Source organism: Melanaphis sacchari, unplaced genomic scaffold (assembly GCF_002803265.2).
Source record: "Melanaphis sacchari strain LSU unplaced genomic scaffold, SCAv2.0 Contig36_pilon_pilon, whole genome shotgun sequence".
In the NCBI taxonomy this organism is placed as follows: Eukaryota; Metazoa; Arthropoda; class Insecta; order Hemiptera; family Aphididae; genus Melanaphis; species Melanaphis sacchari.
The window spans coordinates 1,379,775-1,393,692 of record NW_020271232.1 but is presented as its reverse complement, the minus strand read 5'-3'; the positions used below and the strand labels follow the sequence as shown (position 1 = coordinate 1,393,692).

Genomic DNA, 13,918 nt, shown 5'->3' with positions numbered 1-13,918 from the left:
ATAAGATATTTCAAAGACTCTAGCAACATGCTAACCTCCGTTATTCTCCTAGTAGTACAAGAAAACATTGGCCGTCCCTCATCGGTGAAAAATATAAAATATAAATTTAAAATGCTTATTATTTGGTAATGACGTTTGCGCAAGATTTTGCAAGACCATGATTTCAATAATACAAAAATTCGAAATTTTACTTTGAACTCTCGTGAACTGTTAAGTAAATTCATATAATATTTAAGTTGCCCAACATCTATATTTTTCCTTAAACAGTATAGTGGTTTTTAAAATATCAATATACTATTATTTATAGACACACATTTATGAGAAAAATGCTTAAAATTGGGATTTATACTTTTTCACTACTATGCAATATTATGATTATCTACTATAATCAAAAATTAGATTTAAAGTAAATATAAAATATATTGTTTTTATTTTTATTTTTACTTCTATGCACATAATGATTATTGCTAATTTTCAATTAAAATATGTTCCTTACACGAGTAAAGATATTAGAGTAGTAAAGAACTATTCTTTTCATAACTCAAGTATAAATGAGTATATAATTAATCGTATATATTGTGGCCAGGTGTGTCTCGGTGGTTAACTTGTTCTGAGATCAAAATATTGTATGAGAAGTTACAAACGAATTGTTTAACATGCTAACTGTACATAACACTGAATATTAATACATCCAGTTTTGAGCAAGTTATTTTTGAAAAGTAGGTAATGAAGTAAAGTAAATGGTTCATTATAAAAAGTACAAGGAAATCATATAATCAAACGTATATAAAATTCTACTTCGAATATTTTTGCATACTATTTAAAGGTATGAAAGGATAATTTTCGTGTTTTAATAAATTCACGCCGATTTTACATAATCATAAACATCAGCTATTATAATTACATCTACAGCAAAAGTTGGTCAAGTAATTGGGTTAGCAGTTGTGACACATTTATGGAAAAGTAAATAAACGATTATTTTATTACCTACGACACTATTATGTAAATCAATGCGGTTAAAACTTAAAACTGTACATATAAATGAATATGATTTTCAGAATTTTTCTATTCTTACAAATAGTCTATCGGAACTTAAAAGATTAATGCGCAAAATTCTACACTAGCCCGATTTGTAGTGATATATAATATATCATAATATATATAAATATATATATACATACATTAAGTCGTTTTCATGACTTACGGTATCGCATTCTTTTTTATTATATTTAATTTCAAGTGTCTACCATAATACTATATTTTATTGACAAGCCACCGTGGCTTTTTGTCCAATACCTACATAATTTTGTGTTCAATAAAATGAAACTTAAAATATTGAATATAGTATTATGCGGTGGTGTTCTGTATAATCGTAAACACTAACATGAATAACGCTGCGGTTGACTGTCGTCCAGTTAGTCAACTTGATTTTATATCGATAGTATATCATTAAGGTTTGAAATGTAATAACAACAGATGCACTGTTAACTATACCGCCTTTGTACGCTTTCATTAAAAAAGAAAATAAATATTTGTACGGATATTTTAATGCATAGTAATAATATGAGTATATGATGGAAGTTACATGTAATAATAATGCTCACATGTATGATAATAATAATAATAATAATAATACGATGATGATGATGAAGTATCAATAAACATTTGCCCCGACGTTTATTCGGAACGCACGGGCATCTTTTTGTGTTTCACCCTTTTATTAATAATAATAATACACACTCATATAATATATCGTTATGTCGCGTACTAGACGTATTCCATCAGATACTCGTGAAACACATCCATCATGCGCGCGTTATTGAGATATTCGTCGTCCAGATGATGCAGGGTATACACGTGCCAGTATATGTATTGTACATTATGATTATTCGCTTTGCGGATCTCTGTTATATATTATATACAACGTTGGATTTTATCGATCTTTTGAGTACTTATTGCGTTTGTGTTGCACCAGTACCCAATCTCGACAGTTATAGATTTATTTATAATCGCCGTATTCAATGTAGATCAGCGATCGCGCGTAATTGAAATTAATTATATTTTATAGGTTTACTACAGCGGTGCACACATTTTATATAATATAATGTATTTTATGGAATAATTATACGAGTTAAGCTCGTTTAATTTCATCACACTCGAATAGAAGCCACGTAACACTACACCGTAGCAGCATTCAGCTTATTTTTATATTAATATTTCTATGGTGAGGTATTTTTACCGATCTTATGTTTTAAATTATGCTTAATAATAATCCATAGAATAATAGATCATAATATATGAACCATTTATACCCGGTACAAAGATATAGCACTGTTCTAGACCGTGCGCCGGTTTTATCCATATTTTGACATATGTTTTTTTTTTAATATCTTCATCTACGCAGCCTAAATTTTACAAATGTGATCGCTTTAGAGAATCACTCTGGTGTAATCACATGATAAGAAAATGACCTTAACAGGCCTAAAACAGTGTTTTCTGACGTATAGGTCGCGACTCAAAATTAAATCACAAAATATTTCGATTACATATCCTAGTGATAATCTGCTGTTTTTTTCACCTATCTTCCTACAATTTGAATCAAATTTAATGTTATGACCTTGATAAATAAATTTATTCTTAAACTATTGTCACCATTTATAACTGATTAAAAGTCCACTTGGTCAACTTTTTTATGTCCATTAAAATAATTTACTGTAGTGACGTGTAAACAGTTTTTATTAATTTTTATCAGTTTTTTTTTTTTTTAATTTGATTGATTCGTATATTTTAATTAATCTAATAAATCATATTATATGTATATATATATATAAAAAGTAACTAATTTATTATACATATTGATTTACAAAACATAAACGTTCGTACAAAATATTGCCATTCCAGTCTATACCTGGAAATTATAAAACTAAATATGATCTTAAACCGTATATTATATTATCGCATTAACGTTATTGGATACAGTTTTTGTAGCTTACTTGAATAATATACCCAATCACTTAATAACTGATATATAAACTTGTTAAAATTAACTGTTTTATTTATAACATTAATATATTAAAATTTCATCTCTATAGGTAATAACGTATAAATTACTGCGATATAGTCGCGACACATATTATCATAATTAAACGTCACAATATCACGGTCAATATACATTCGAGTTCCATTAACTGAAATTTATTTCGAAGCTGAAACAAACACTCGAGAAGTTTTTAATCTAATTCCGATTTTACGTAAAGTTGAACTTATACCAACTCCCGTTTTTTACAGGATAGTATTAAAATGTGAGTAATTGCATTACAGTGCTGGATAATAATATGATGAAGTATCGTATTAGGAATATTATACTATATACGTAATATCTCTTCATACAGAGGAATAAATTGTTCGCTATATATCGAAAGATATTCGACATTCAGTTATTATTATACGCTTGTGATGTTAGCGATGGACGTGCATTAGTGTTATGGTGTTTGGTTACTTTCACCGGCTGGTCTTGCAAAGGTTCACTCGAATATTAAAAGTATTAAAGTGTACGTGGTAAAACAATAATATTGTGTGCAATATTCGCTCGAAAGTGTATACAGCTGATGATGGTTTTCGACGACTTTGAATTACTACATAACAACAATTATTATTATAAGATGCGCTCGAAACACGTGTCTGTGAATTAATTTTATTATTGCATAAAATCAATGCGCTACACACGCAAACGACACAAGAATCGTAAACAGTGGCTATACACAAATTAATGTTATTGCAAAACAATATCATAAATATCTTTATACTACGCGCGTGTACATAACATAATAATAATAATAATAACAAATCATGACAAGTGGGGAAAAAACACGGCTACCAGCCACCACATTATCGCGGCGTATGAATATATTTTGCGTGTGATTTTGCTGAGTCGGTATAAAAACTTGTTGGACGCGCGCTGTGTATGGTATACATATTATCATATAATATCATGTATTATGTACATTTCCGACCCTCGTTAACCACGCGCAAGTACTGTACCGCTATATACGTATTTGCAGCAGGGCAGCTCTATTAATTAAGCACTTGATAAAATAAACCCTACTCTACGGTGTGATTAAAATAACATAATATAATAAATAACATTAAATTGAGTCCTGCAAATACTTTTGGGTTATCGGAGTTGAGTCCAATCAATATTATTAAGTAATTCAAGTTGATTTCCTTTCTTTAATTGTTATAATGAGTATAAAGAGTCAATTAACTAAAAAATATTAAAAATAATAATAAATAAAGGTACTTTTTACCTAGAAAATAATCTTTTATCGATAATTATAGAAAAATACTAAAAAAAAATTGAAAATTTGTCATACCTATAAATATTTCAATAAGAGTTAAAATTTGTTGAAAATAATAATTTGGAAATTTCAAGTGCATATGTATATTATTATTTTCGGAAATATAACAAAATATTAAACATTTTTTGAGAAGAAATAATTAATTTACGGGTGAATATCTAAACGTACACTCCATTTTCATTCGTATGAATTTAATAATTAAGTATTAACTAATTTTGTGTCACCGGCTATATAGATAGTTATGACATTTTATCTATACGAACTCAATTCAAAGATATTAAGATAATGAGTTGGACTCAATGCAATATCATCGAATATAATTATAGTCTGTTCAGTATTTTCGTTTTTAGAATCATTAAGTCAATATAACATGGTCAAAACCTACTGAAATTTAAAACCAATCGTAGTCTATATAATGTTTCCACAGTTAATTATTTTAATTTTTTTTTTTTTTTTACTGAAAATGATAAATAATTGCAATCAAATTTTGTCATTGTTCATATTACAGTAATTTTTCGCGTAAATAGATAACAGTAATGTATACTGTAGTAGATAAATAGCACAGTACAATATAACTTCTTACATTCCCCACTTCAAACATATCCACCTGCAGATGGTTTTAGAATATATACTGTATGGTCGATAACGAAATACGAGAGGAATGTATAAGTATGTACATAAGCTCCATCGTCTGTGTGCATATGATAGCTGTGAAAAGTAATAACAATAATAATATAATATAGTAACGCCACCACTGTCGTTAGAAATAATGTTTTATACTCATCTATAATAATATAATATGCATGTTATACGTGGGCATCGTTATTATTACATATGTCATTGTGTCAAACGATGCCTCGATTCCCTGCAGGTGGTCGATGAACCGAGATAATACGTAACACTAGATATGTGTAATAAAATATATACATATTATAGTGAACTGTATATGGTTTAAGAACGGTTAAATAAACAGGGGGAAAGAGATTTCGAGTTTTAGAAATAATAAAAACATTAAAATTGTACCTCTATTTCGGTAACTAGCTAAAAACGTTGATGGCCAATATACCAGGATTTCATTATAATATTAAAATAATATATTATGAGAACATTACTATAAAAAATATTTCAATATGCTAAAAATAATATCAAATTTGCATGTAAAATTATGCGCTTATGCAATAAACAATTATAAATAAAAAAAAAAAAAACTGCGAATAAAGTATAAACAATAATCGAGTAATTTTTCACGTACTATTCGTAATATTAAATAAAAAAATACGTAATTAATGATTTTATACACTTTGCGTTGTACAATATTTTTATTTTAATTACCCACTAACTATTAAACTAAAAATTAGTCTCAATGGGAAAATTCGCTGTTCAATCAAATAATTTATATCTTAAAAAAATACAAAATTTACTAAAGCGCTTGAATTTTGTTAAAATATTGATTAAATAATCAAAATGTTTTTATTTAATTAAAAATCATGATCTTTTAACCTAAAAAATTCAAGATGCAAAAAACGCATTAAGAAAATTTAGTATTTGATCACGAACATTGTGAATCGTCTTTTGTACTTGCTAAAAATACTATAAAATTAACCAGGAGAAATATAAAAAATGCATGGAAGTCTTTGCTCTATAAATCACTGTAATTACTAACTTAAGTTACATTCACAAATGAAAACACGGTCGCTAAATAAGATAACATCAGCCATTTACATGGTTCGTTTTTCATAATAACATTAATACTATATTATGTGTAATATTTTCGTCTGCCTTTAATGTGATATCAGATGGTAGGTAAATTACCTGAATAATATTAAAATAATTCTTGTTGGTTGACCGGCGCACTGTATAGATAATTATGGTACATGGACGCGTGGGTGGCATTTGTACGGTATCTTGTGCTGTTGACATCAATAATTTAAACCGATCCATTAATTGCGTATAATATGCTAAAATGTCGTTATAGCCAGACAATGGACTCACGAGTGTCTTTAACTACAAAATGATGGATGGATTGATAGAAATTTGATAAAGTTTCCATTTTTTTGTAATTTAGATTAAAAAAATAAATATATTTAAAAGGATTTATCAATCCTAACTATTTAATTATTTATGACTTCGAAAACCCTTTGTTTAATCCGTATATATAATGCCGATGTCTTGTCTGGTAAGTGCTAGTGCATATTTTAATAATATAATATTATATTATGACATACTGCACTTCAAGTGTTTATCTCCGGAACTTTATTACACGATATTGTGCGATCAAATAGCCATTACCTATTCTGAATAATTACGCACATCAAGCGCGCTATATATATTTAGATTAACGCGATAATAAACCGTTCTCACATACACTATATAGGAAAAGTCATCAACCAATTTCGTTTTTATGGTTTTCTTTACTATTACGCTTATTTGAATTTATCTTTAGAATTTTTAGAACCTACTTAATGATTATATTTTTGAAAATATTGACTTTTTATACCGTTTAAAGAATACTTAGTGGCAATATTAACTTTTTTCAAAGTTAAAAATTTTAATTCAATTTGCTTTTAAGTTGATAGCTTTAAGAAAATAATAATATATCGAAATTGAAATTTCGAGAATGATAAATATTTTTAATTATTTATTCGTCTACTAAAAGTTCTTGACATTGTGTTTAATATATATTATATATCTACATTATGTGTCATATGACGATTTTAAAATGTTAATAGTTAATACTACTCAATAAAAATGTTATAACTTGTAAAAGTTAAGTAGTAAAAATTTAATGTTGTAAATATTTTATATTTTTATTAAGTTATATTTAAAGAATAGTATTTTTACAATATGATATATATTTTGATAACACGGAAAATAGTAGTTCAAATTTTAGTTTAAATTAGTGGATTGAAACTATAAGTGCCGTGTAATTGTTATAAAGAGCTCAGTATGTCACTATAAAAAAAGCATAAGAACCACTGATTAAAAAACATCAAGATTATTAAAAAAAAAAAAAAAATTGCTTACAGTAAAAAAGGCTGGTTCTAGAACAGATAACATTTTCATAAATACAGAGTACTAATTAAATGGTATACAAATATAAATAATTAAAAATATGATCCTTAAGTATATTTAAAAATAAAATTTCAAAAATCAGAATTTGAATAAACTTGTTATTGCAGAAAGTGAACATGATTGGTGAATCTTCATGTAAAGCATAATTAAAGAGTAAATATAAGGTACTATATGGTGACAACTAGATAGCTGTACAAACAGCGTGAACTCGCTTGATAGTGATATTGATATTCACATGAAGATATGTGTCGTTTTAATAATGAATAACGGAAAATGCATTTTTCGATCACTGATTTATCATTATTACAACCACTGGTTTTATGGACAAATAGAACTAAATAAAAACCGTAATCTTATAAATTTTATAGAAAGTATTAGTATACTATTTGGAAGAAAAATCAATACCTACTGTTTGTTTATTTCATTATTTTTATTCTTAATTGTTTGACAGATGAGTAAAATGGTATTTTTTAGAGTCAGATTTAAAATGCAGTTCGTTGTTCTTTATTTATAATATATAAATGTGTCAATAATTAAATAAAAATAAATAAAAATAAATACAATGTATTCCGATAGGTCTTAGAAAAGTGCACCTTTAAATTAATTATCGTATTATAACCATTAATTGTCAATAATTATACAGCTGGAGTACTGCAAAATAGGAAATATAATACTTAGTAGTAGTTGCAGCACCGTCAATTAAACAACAAAACTGACATAAGTAAGTTGCATATAACTGAGATAAGTCTGTATAGAAATTCTATTTAAAAATGATATAAGTTCTGATCACAAATTAGTTTCTTGCTCAAGACATAAGCACATAAACATATTTTTCTTGTCCTATAACTTCGTCACGGATAAATCATATACTATTTATTTACAAAATATTTATTAATTTTCAATGTAATTTTGCTATAAAAAATAAATAACGTACCTTTGAATTTAAAAAATGTCAAATTACAATATAAATTGATTTATTTTATTTTAGATAAGTATACAGAATATCATAATCATAATTATTACTTGCTGACTACAAAAACAGACAGAGGTCACGTCATGAGGCTTTACGTAAAAAACAGCGTTTTTAATTATAGAGCACGATTAATTTTTCTTAAGCTCGAGTATAATATTTTTCTTAGTATTTCAATACACATAAAAATCGAATTTAAAAAAGTAATTAGTTAATATTAGATAAAAGTATCTATTTAAAATGTATAGGAAGTATTATGAGAAAAGAAGGTAAACATTTTCGTGTTCCTTTCGTAACTATCTATACTTATTACATTAATTTATTCTTTAAATATTTATAACTGACTAACTAGCTGACTTCTATACAAAATATGTATATTCAGTATATTCACACAAAATAAGACTTTTTGATACAACAAATGTCAAAAAGATGCTTAAATGGATTATCACGTATTTAATATTTTATTTATTTACATTTGTGATGTAGTCACACTGAACTAGTGGTATTTATATACATGTTTTATTCGGACAAACAAACGCATAAAAATGGTTTGATTTTGATCAGTGAGTTAACTTTCAACTTATACCTAAGTATAAACATTTACAAAAGGGTGTGTTTACTCAGTGGTTAAGACAGGTAAATGCGATATAATATAGGTATCTATATATATATATTGTGACGACGAGGCACATATAAAGTATACGCCTATATATTAAAGGAACTAAAACCGATGCGAGTTAGGTGTTGCTGAGTAGATGGTTGTAATGTGCGTGGGAAGGGGGGGGGTCAAAAATATAAAAGAAATTGTGAGGGCTCAAGTGGAAAAAATGTTTAAGCGCGTGACCGCAAAGTTTAATGTCGCCAGTAATTAATCACGTGTGAGCGAACGAAACTAATTTCCGTGTGCCAGAACGGTAGCTGCAAGAATAAAACATATTAAAAAAAAAAAAAAAAAATGCCCCAAAAACCCACCGCCGCCAAAAACAATTAACGGTCATAAATGTGTTTATATATATACTTTATAAATATATGGTAAGTATATCGGTATAGTGTACCTAAGCTGTACTATTATGTATAGCATAAACTATAATATACGTGGTTTAGACTATTATTACTCTAAATGCCAGTCTCACACATTACCGCATTCCTATTTGTATAATATGAACCATTACGCGTGGCCCTTGAGTCGAGTTTTTCGTTGGCGTCCACTGCTTTTAATACCATTTGATAAAAAATGCCGTGTGTAATGCGCACGTAAATTATAATATAATATGTGCATGTATTGCATTGCATAAACTGTCTGTACGATAAATAGTGATTTTAGCACGAAATATGTTCCGCTAATCAATACATAATTAATACAGTATAAACGGCAGTAATAATAATTGTGTTTGTTTGGGTCTATTTTATAAATTACTTAAGCCAAAAATCATTAAAAATATTAAGTACCTATTTACGGTTACGTTTTTAAATTAATAACAGGACAACCAAGTATATTGTAAAAATATTATTAATTTAATTCAATATTATATATTTTAAATATGTATACTGTTCATAAAAATATTACCTAAACATTGTCGTATAATATATGACGACAACTGCAACTTTATGGATTGAGAACGTCTACGTAGTTCTTACATTATTGGTTGACTTATTGTATGTCAACAAATATATACGACATTCATAATATATATATATATATATATAACATGGCATAGTGATATGAGTTAACCTATAACGTCATCGGATAAATCTGATGTTTCGACCGATTTATTTAAAGCTATAACTATATACACCAAGAAAAAATATACATATATATATAACATAAGGTACAATGTAATAATGTAATGATGTTTGTTTGAATTTGCTTTTTCACTTTTTATGAAATAATCTTTTTTTTTCAAATATAAAAAATGACAATTTGTAAATATTATGTGTATTACAAAAGTTTAATATTATGAATTTTGATGAAAAAAAAAGCAAATTCGTATACTGTATTTGCTATTGTCTACGTTTCTTTACGAGCTATATTTTATTATGTATACTGCTTGTTTGCAACGATTGTTTGGGGGTAGTCAGTTTCCTCGAATTCGTTATTATATATATTTTTACTTTGTATAGTGAGTTTACGTCGCACACAAATACCCTACCGACCAATCGCGATGCTGGCTAAACTTCACTAAATTTCTAATGAAAGTATTTTTGGTTTTTTTCACATTTCACATATTATACTAGGTACAAAAAATGATTGTTTTATAATAAATTAAAATATCGCATTATTTTAATGCGTGGTATTCGTTTACCGTTGGGAAATATTTATTTTAACTTAGTTTTGTCCACTTTTCAAGAAATAACTTTAATAATAACAATATGAGCTGTAAAATTTTTTATTTATTTTTTCTTACGCACAAAAGCTCAATACATTTTCAAGCACTCAATTTATTATCTGGTCGCACGCGACATAAAAATGATCTAGGATAATGCTTTTAGGCATGTTCCATATTTATACCTTTATTATAGTGGGTATAATGCGATTGTAAGATACGATATTGTCGTTTAATAATATTGATACGAAGGATATATAGGTCATGTACGCACATAATATTATAATTTCATTACTATTTATATAGTTATATAAAGACGTGACAAATTTGGTACATGACATATTTTTGTGCACAGTTTAGTACGAGAATAATACTGTTATTTTAATTTTGGAATGAGTGATATACTTTTAAAAACGAATTAATCTTTTCGTTTATAATACAAAAATAGGCTTCTGGAAAGTTAAATTGTTGAAATGTGGTACAGCATGCGTTCAAAACAAAATATTGATAAGAAACTTAAATTATTTATTTTTCGTATTATTGTTTAGCTGTATAGAAGTCGTTTTTCGTGCCCATTAACCACCAATATGGTCTATATAGGCGGTATACGTATACACATTTAATATCATATACTGTACCACACGGCACACGCGTTGTATTGCCCACAAGTCACTATGTTGAATATGTTCGATTGGCGACGCTTTGGCAGCGAACCATAATCATATTTCTAAAGGATGTCGATCTGAGTTACAGAGATATTATACATAACATCTATTGATTACAATAATTATTATCGTAATCGCATTAATATAATGTTTCGACAAACACGACTTATATACACGACTATTCTATTGCTTTACCTCTGCTTCGTATGTAGTCTAATAGATTCGACCGTGTGGAATTTATAAATACATTTATTTTTATGACGCCATCCACAAACAAAATTATAGGTGAAAAATCACGAGTACGAAATTGCACGGTTATTTGCCACGGCTGCACGTATATAAAAATTGTAAATGTTTTTTTTTGGTAGTTCGTGGTGAAAAAAAGAACTCTAAACGAGCGTGCAAAATCTCTCTCTCACACACACACAGCCATCAATAGATTTTATAACGTGTACATGTTTACTCGGTGGCGTCTATAGGCGCATAGTACCATTTATATTGTATATACGCGTAATGATATTAGTATTGTCACGCGTTCGTCGTTACGATAATAAATGCTATATAGAAATATGTACCATCCAATCTGCCTTACACTCCGGTAATTCGTGATAAAATATTTTATAAATTATTAAACTTTTTTTTTTTTTTTTTTTATTCACACTCACCCGATTGTTAAAAATAAAAACAAAATAGGTTTACGAGTATTACGTGCTTTTTTATTTTACGAGACCCGGCATAACTAGAATGGCGGTGTTGTTTGCGCAGCGACAGATCGATTGTCAGCTCATCTCGTAAACGTCGTGTGAATGCTAATTTCGTCACCCATTCGTCGTTTTAAAATCGTCCAAAAATACTCGAAATACATGATTTATAAGAAGATGATAAGGTATGCTGTGTAAAGTTGTATTACATATCTATGCGGCTATCGGTCAGCCATTTTTGCCCGCGAACAATAAGTGTCATTCAAATGTGTTGCTGACACAACTGGTTCTGAATAAAATTATTTGTATATCTTTAAACTATAAGACTATAATTTATAGATATTTTAAAATAATATGTAAGCAGTACCACAAAAAATTGATACCGTTTCAAAACAACGAACGTTTTGACATAGCAATTAATTTGTGTTCAATCAGTTGTATTTGTGGGAAATATTGATATGCCCAAATCTAATGTTTGTCGAATACATTATATATCATGCTTGCTGCTTTAATAGTTTATATTATGAGTCTTATCAATATTGCTTTGTTAAATAATAAATAGTATCACCAATCTGTTCAAAATAATTCACGACTGTTTCATTAATACTTTTTTTAGTACTTAAAACTTGCAGAAATACTTTGTAATAAATGATTAGTTCAAGGGAGACAAATTGACATGTTAACTAGAATTTTAGAAAAAAAAAAGATCTAAATTATGAACACATTATAGTATAGAAAATCATTTTTCTCCGATTCACAATAATGTGATTTTTAAAATAGTCTTATCGTTAGAACTTTGGCTGTATATCAGAGTAACTTAAGTAACAATATACACCGAATACACATGATTTGTATATATACAAAAATAAATATTGTTTTTATCAAAGCACAATGATATATTGAACGAAAAATTTGTTAATTCTATCTATAAAATATTTGAACCGAATCGATGTACCTATTATATATACGCGTTAGCAATGTAGAATTGATATTTATTTTTTGTTTGTCAGATACTTAACAAGTATTATAGCAGTATATTTACCATCATACTATCGTTCGTATTAAAAACAAAAATATTGTCAATCGAATCGAATGTAAATACAAAATGTATTTACCGGAATTTGATTAATCATACTGTAATAATGTATAGAGTATTATTAATTGTTTATTCTATTCGTATATTTCACGCTAATTAATTTAATTATAATTGTTGTTTATTAAAAAAAAAAATACTTAGCGTATGAGATGCATATTATTATTATTAAACTATGATATTAAAAAGCATATACTGTAATATTATTTCAATTAACTAATAACTTGGTCAATGATATATTATAATATCCTAAATGCATTAAATCAAAATGATAATTATAATATACATTGTTCTTTAATCTTTTATTTTTATTTTTTATTTAGTCGATGACATTGAATGAGTTCTTTTAATTTTAATTTTATATTTTCCACATCAGTATTTGAAAATTATAAATCATATAGGTATACACTTGATCGAAAAATCAAAGGACCCATTAAATTTATATGTTTGATCTCTGAGTAAAATTAACGATTGTCGTGTATAATATACAATATGTAAATAGTAAAAAATATCTAATGAATATAAATATTATAATATTATGACTAAATTCAACAATTTTTTCTGGATTTTCATTTGTCATTTAATATAAACGTAATTAATGGTATTGGACAACAACTGAAAATTCAGCTACGCGTACTTGAGAACAATATAGAATTTGTTAAACGTTAGGTAGAAAAAAAATAACTAATTAAATTACATTAACTTTTTTTTTTTTGAACTCACGTATAATATACA

At 27.3% G+C, this 13,918-nt stretch overlaps 1 protein-coding gene across 1 annotated transcript in view; it reads right to left on the bottom strand.

Moving 5' to 3' along the window:
• The window catches only part of LOC112596947 (lachesin-like), a 387,465-nt gene that overhangs the window by 161,186 nt on the left and 212,361 nt on the right, over window positions 1-13,918 (bottom strand). The gene's annotated exons all lie outside the window — the stretch shown is intronic.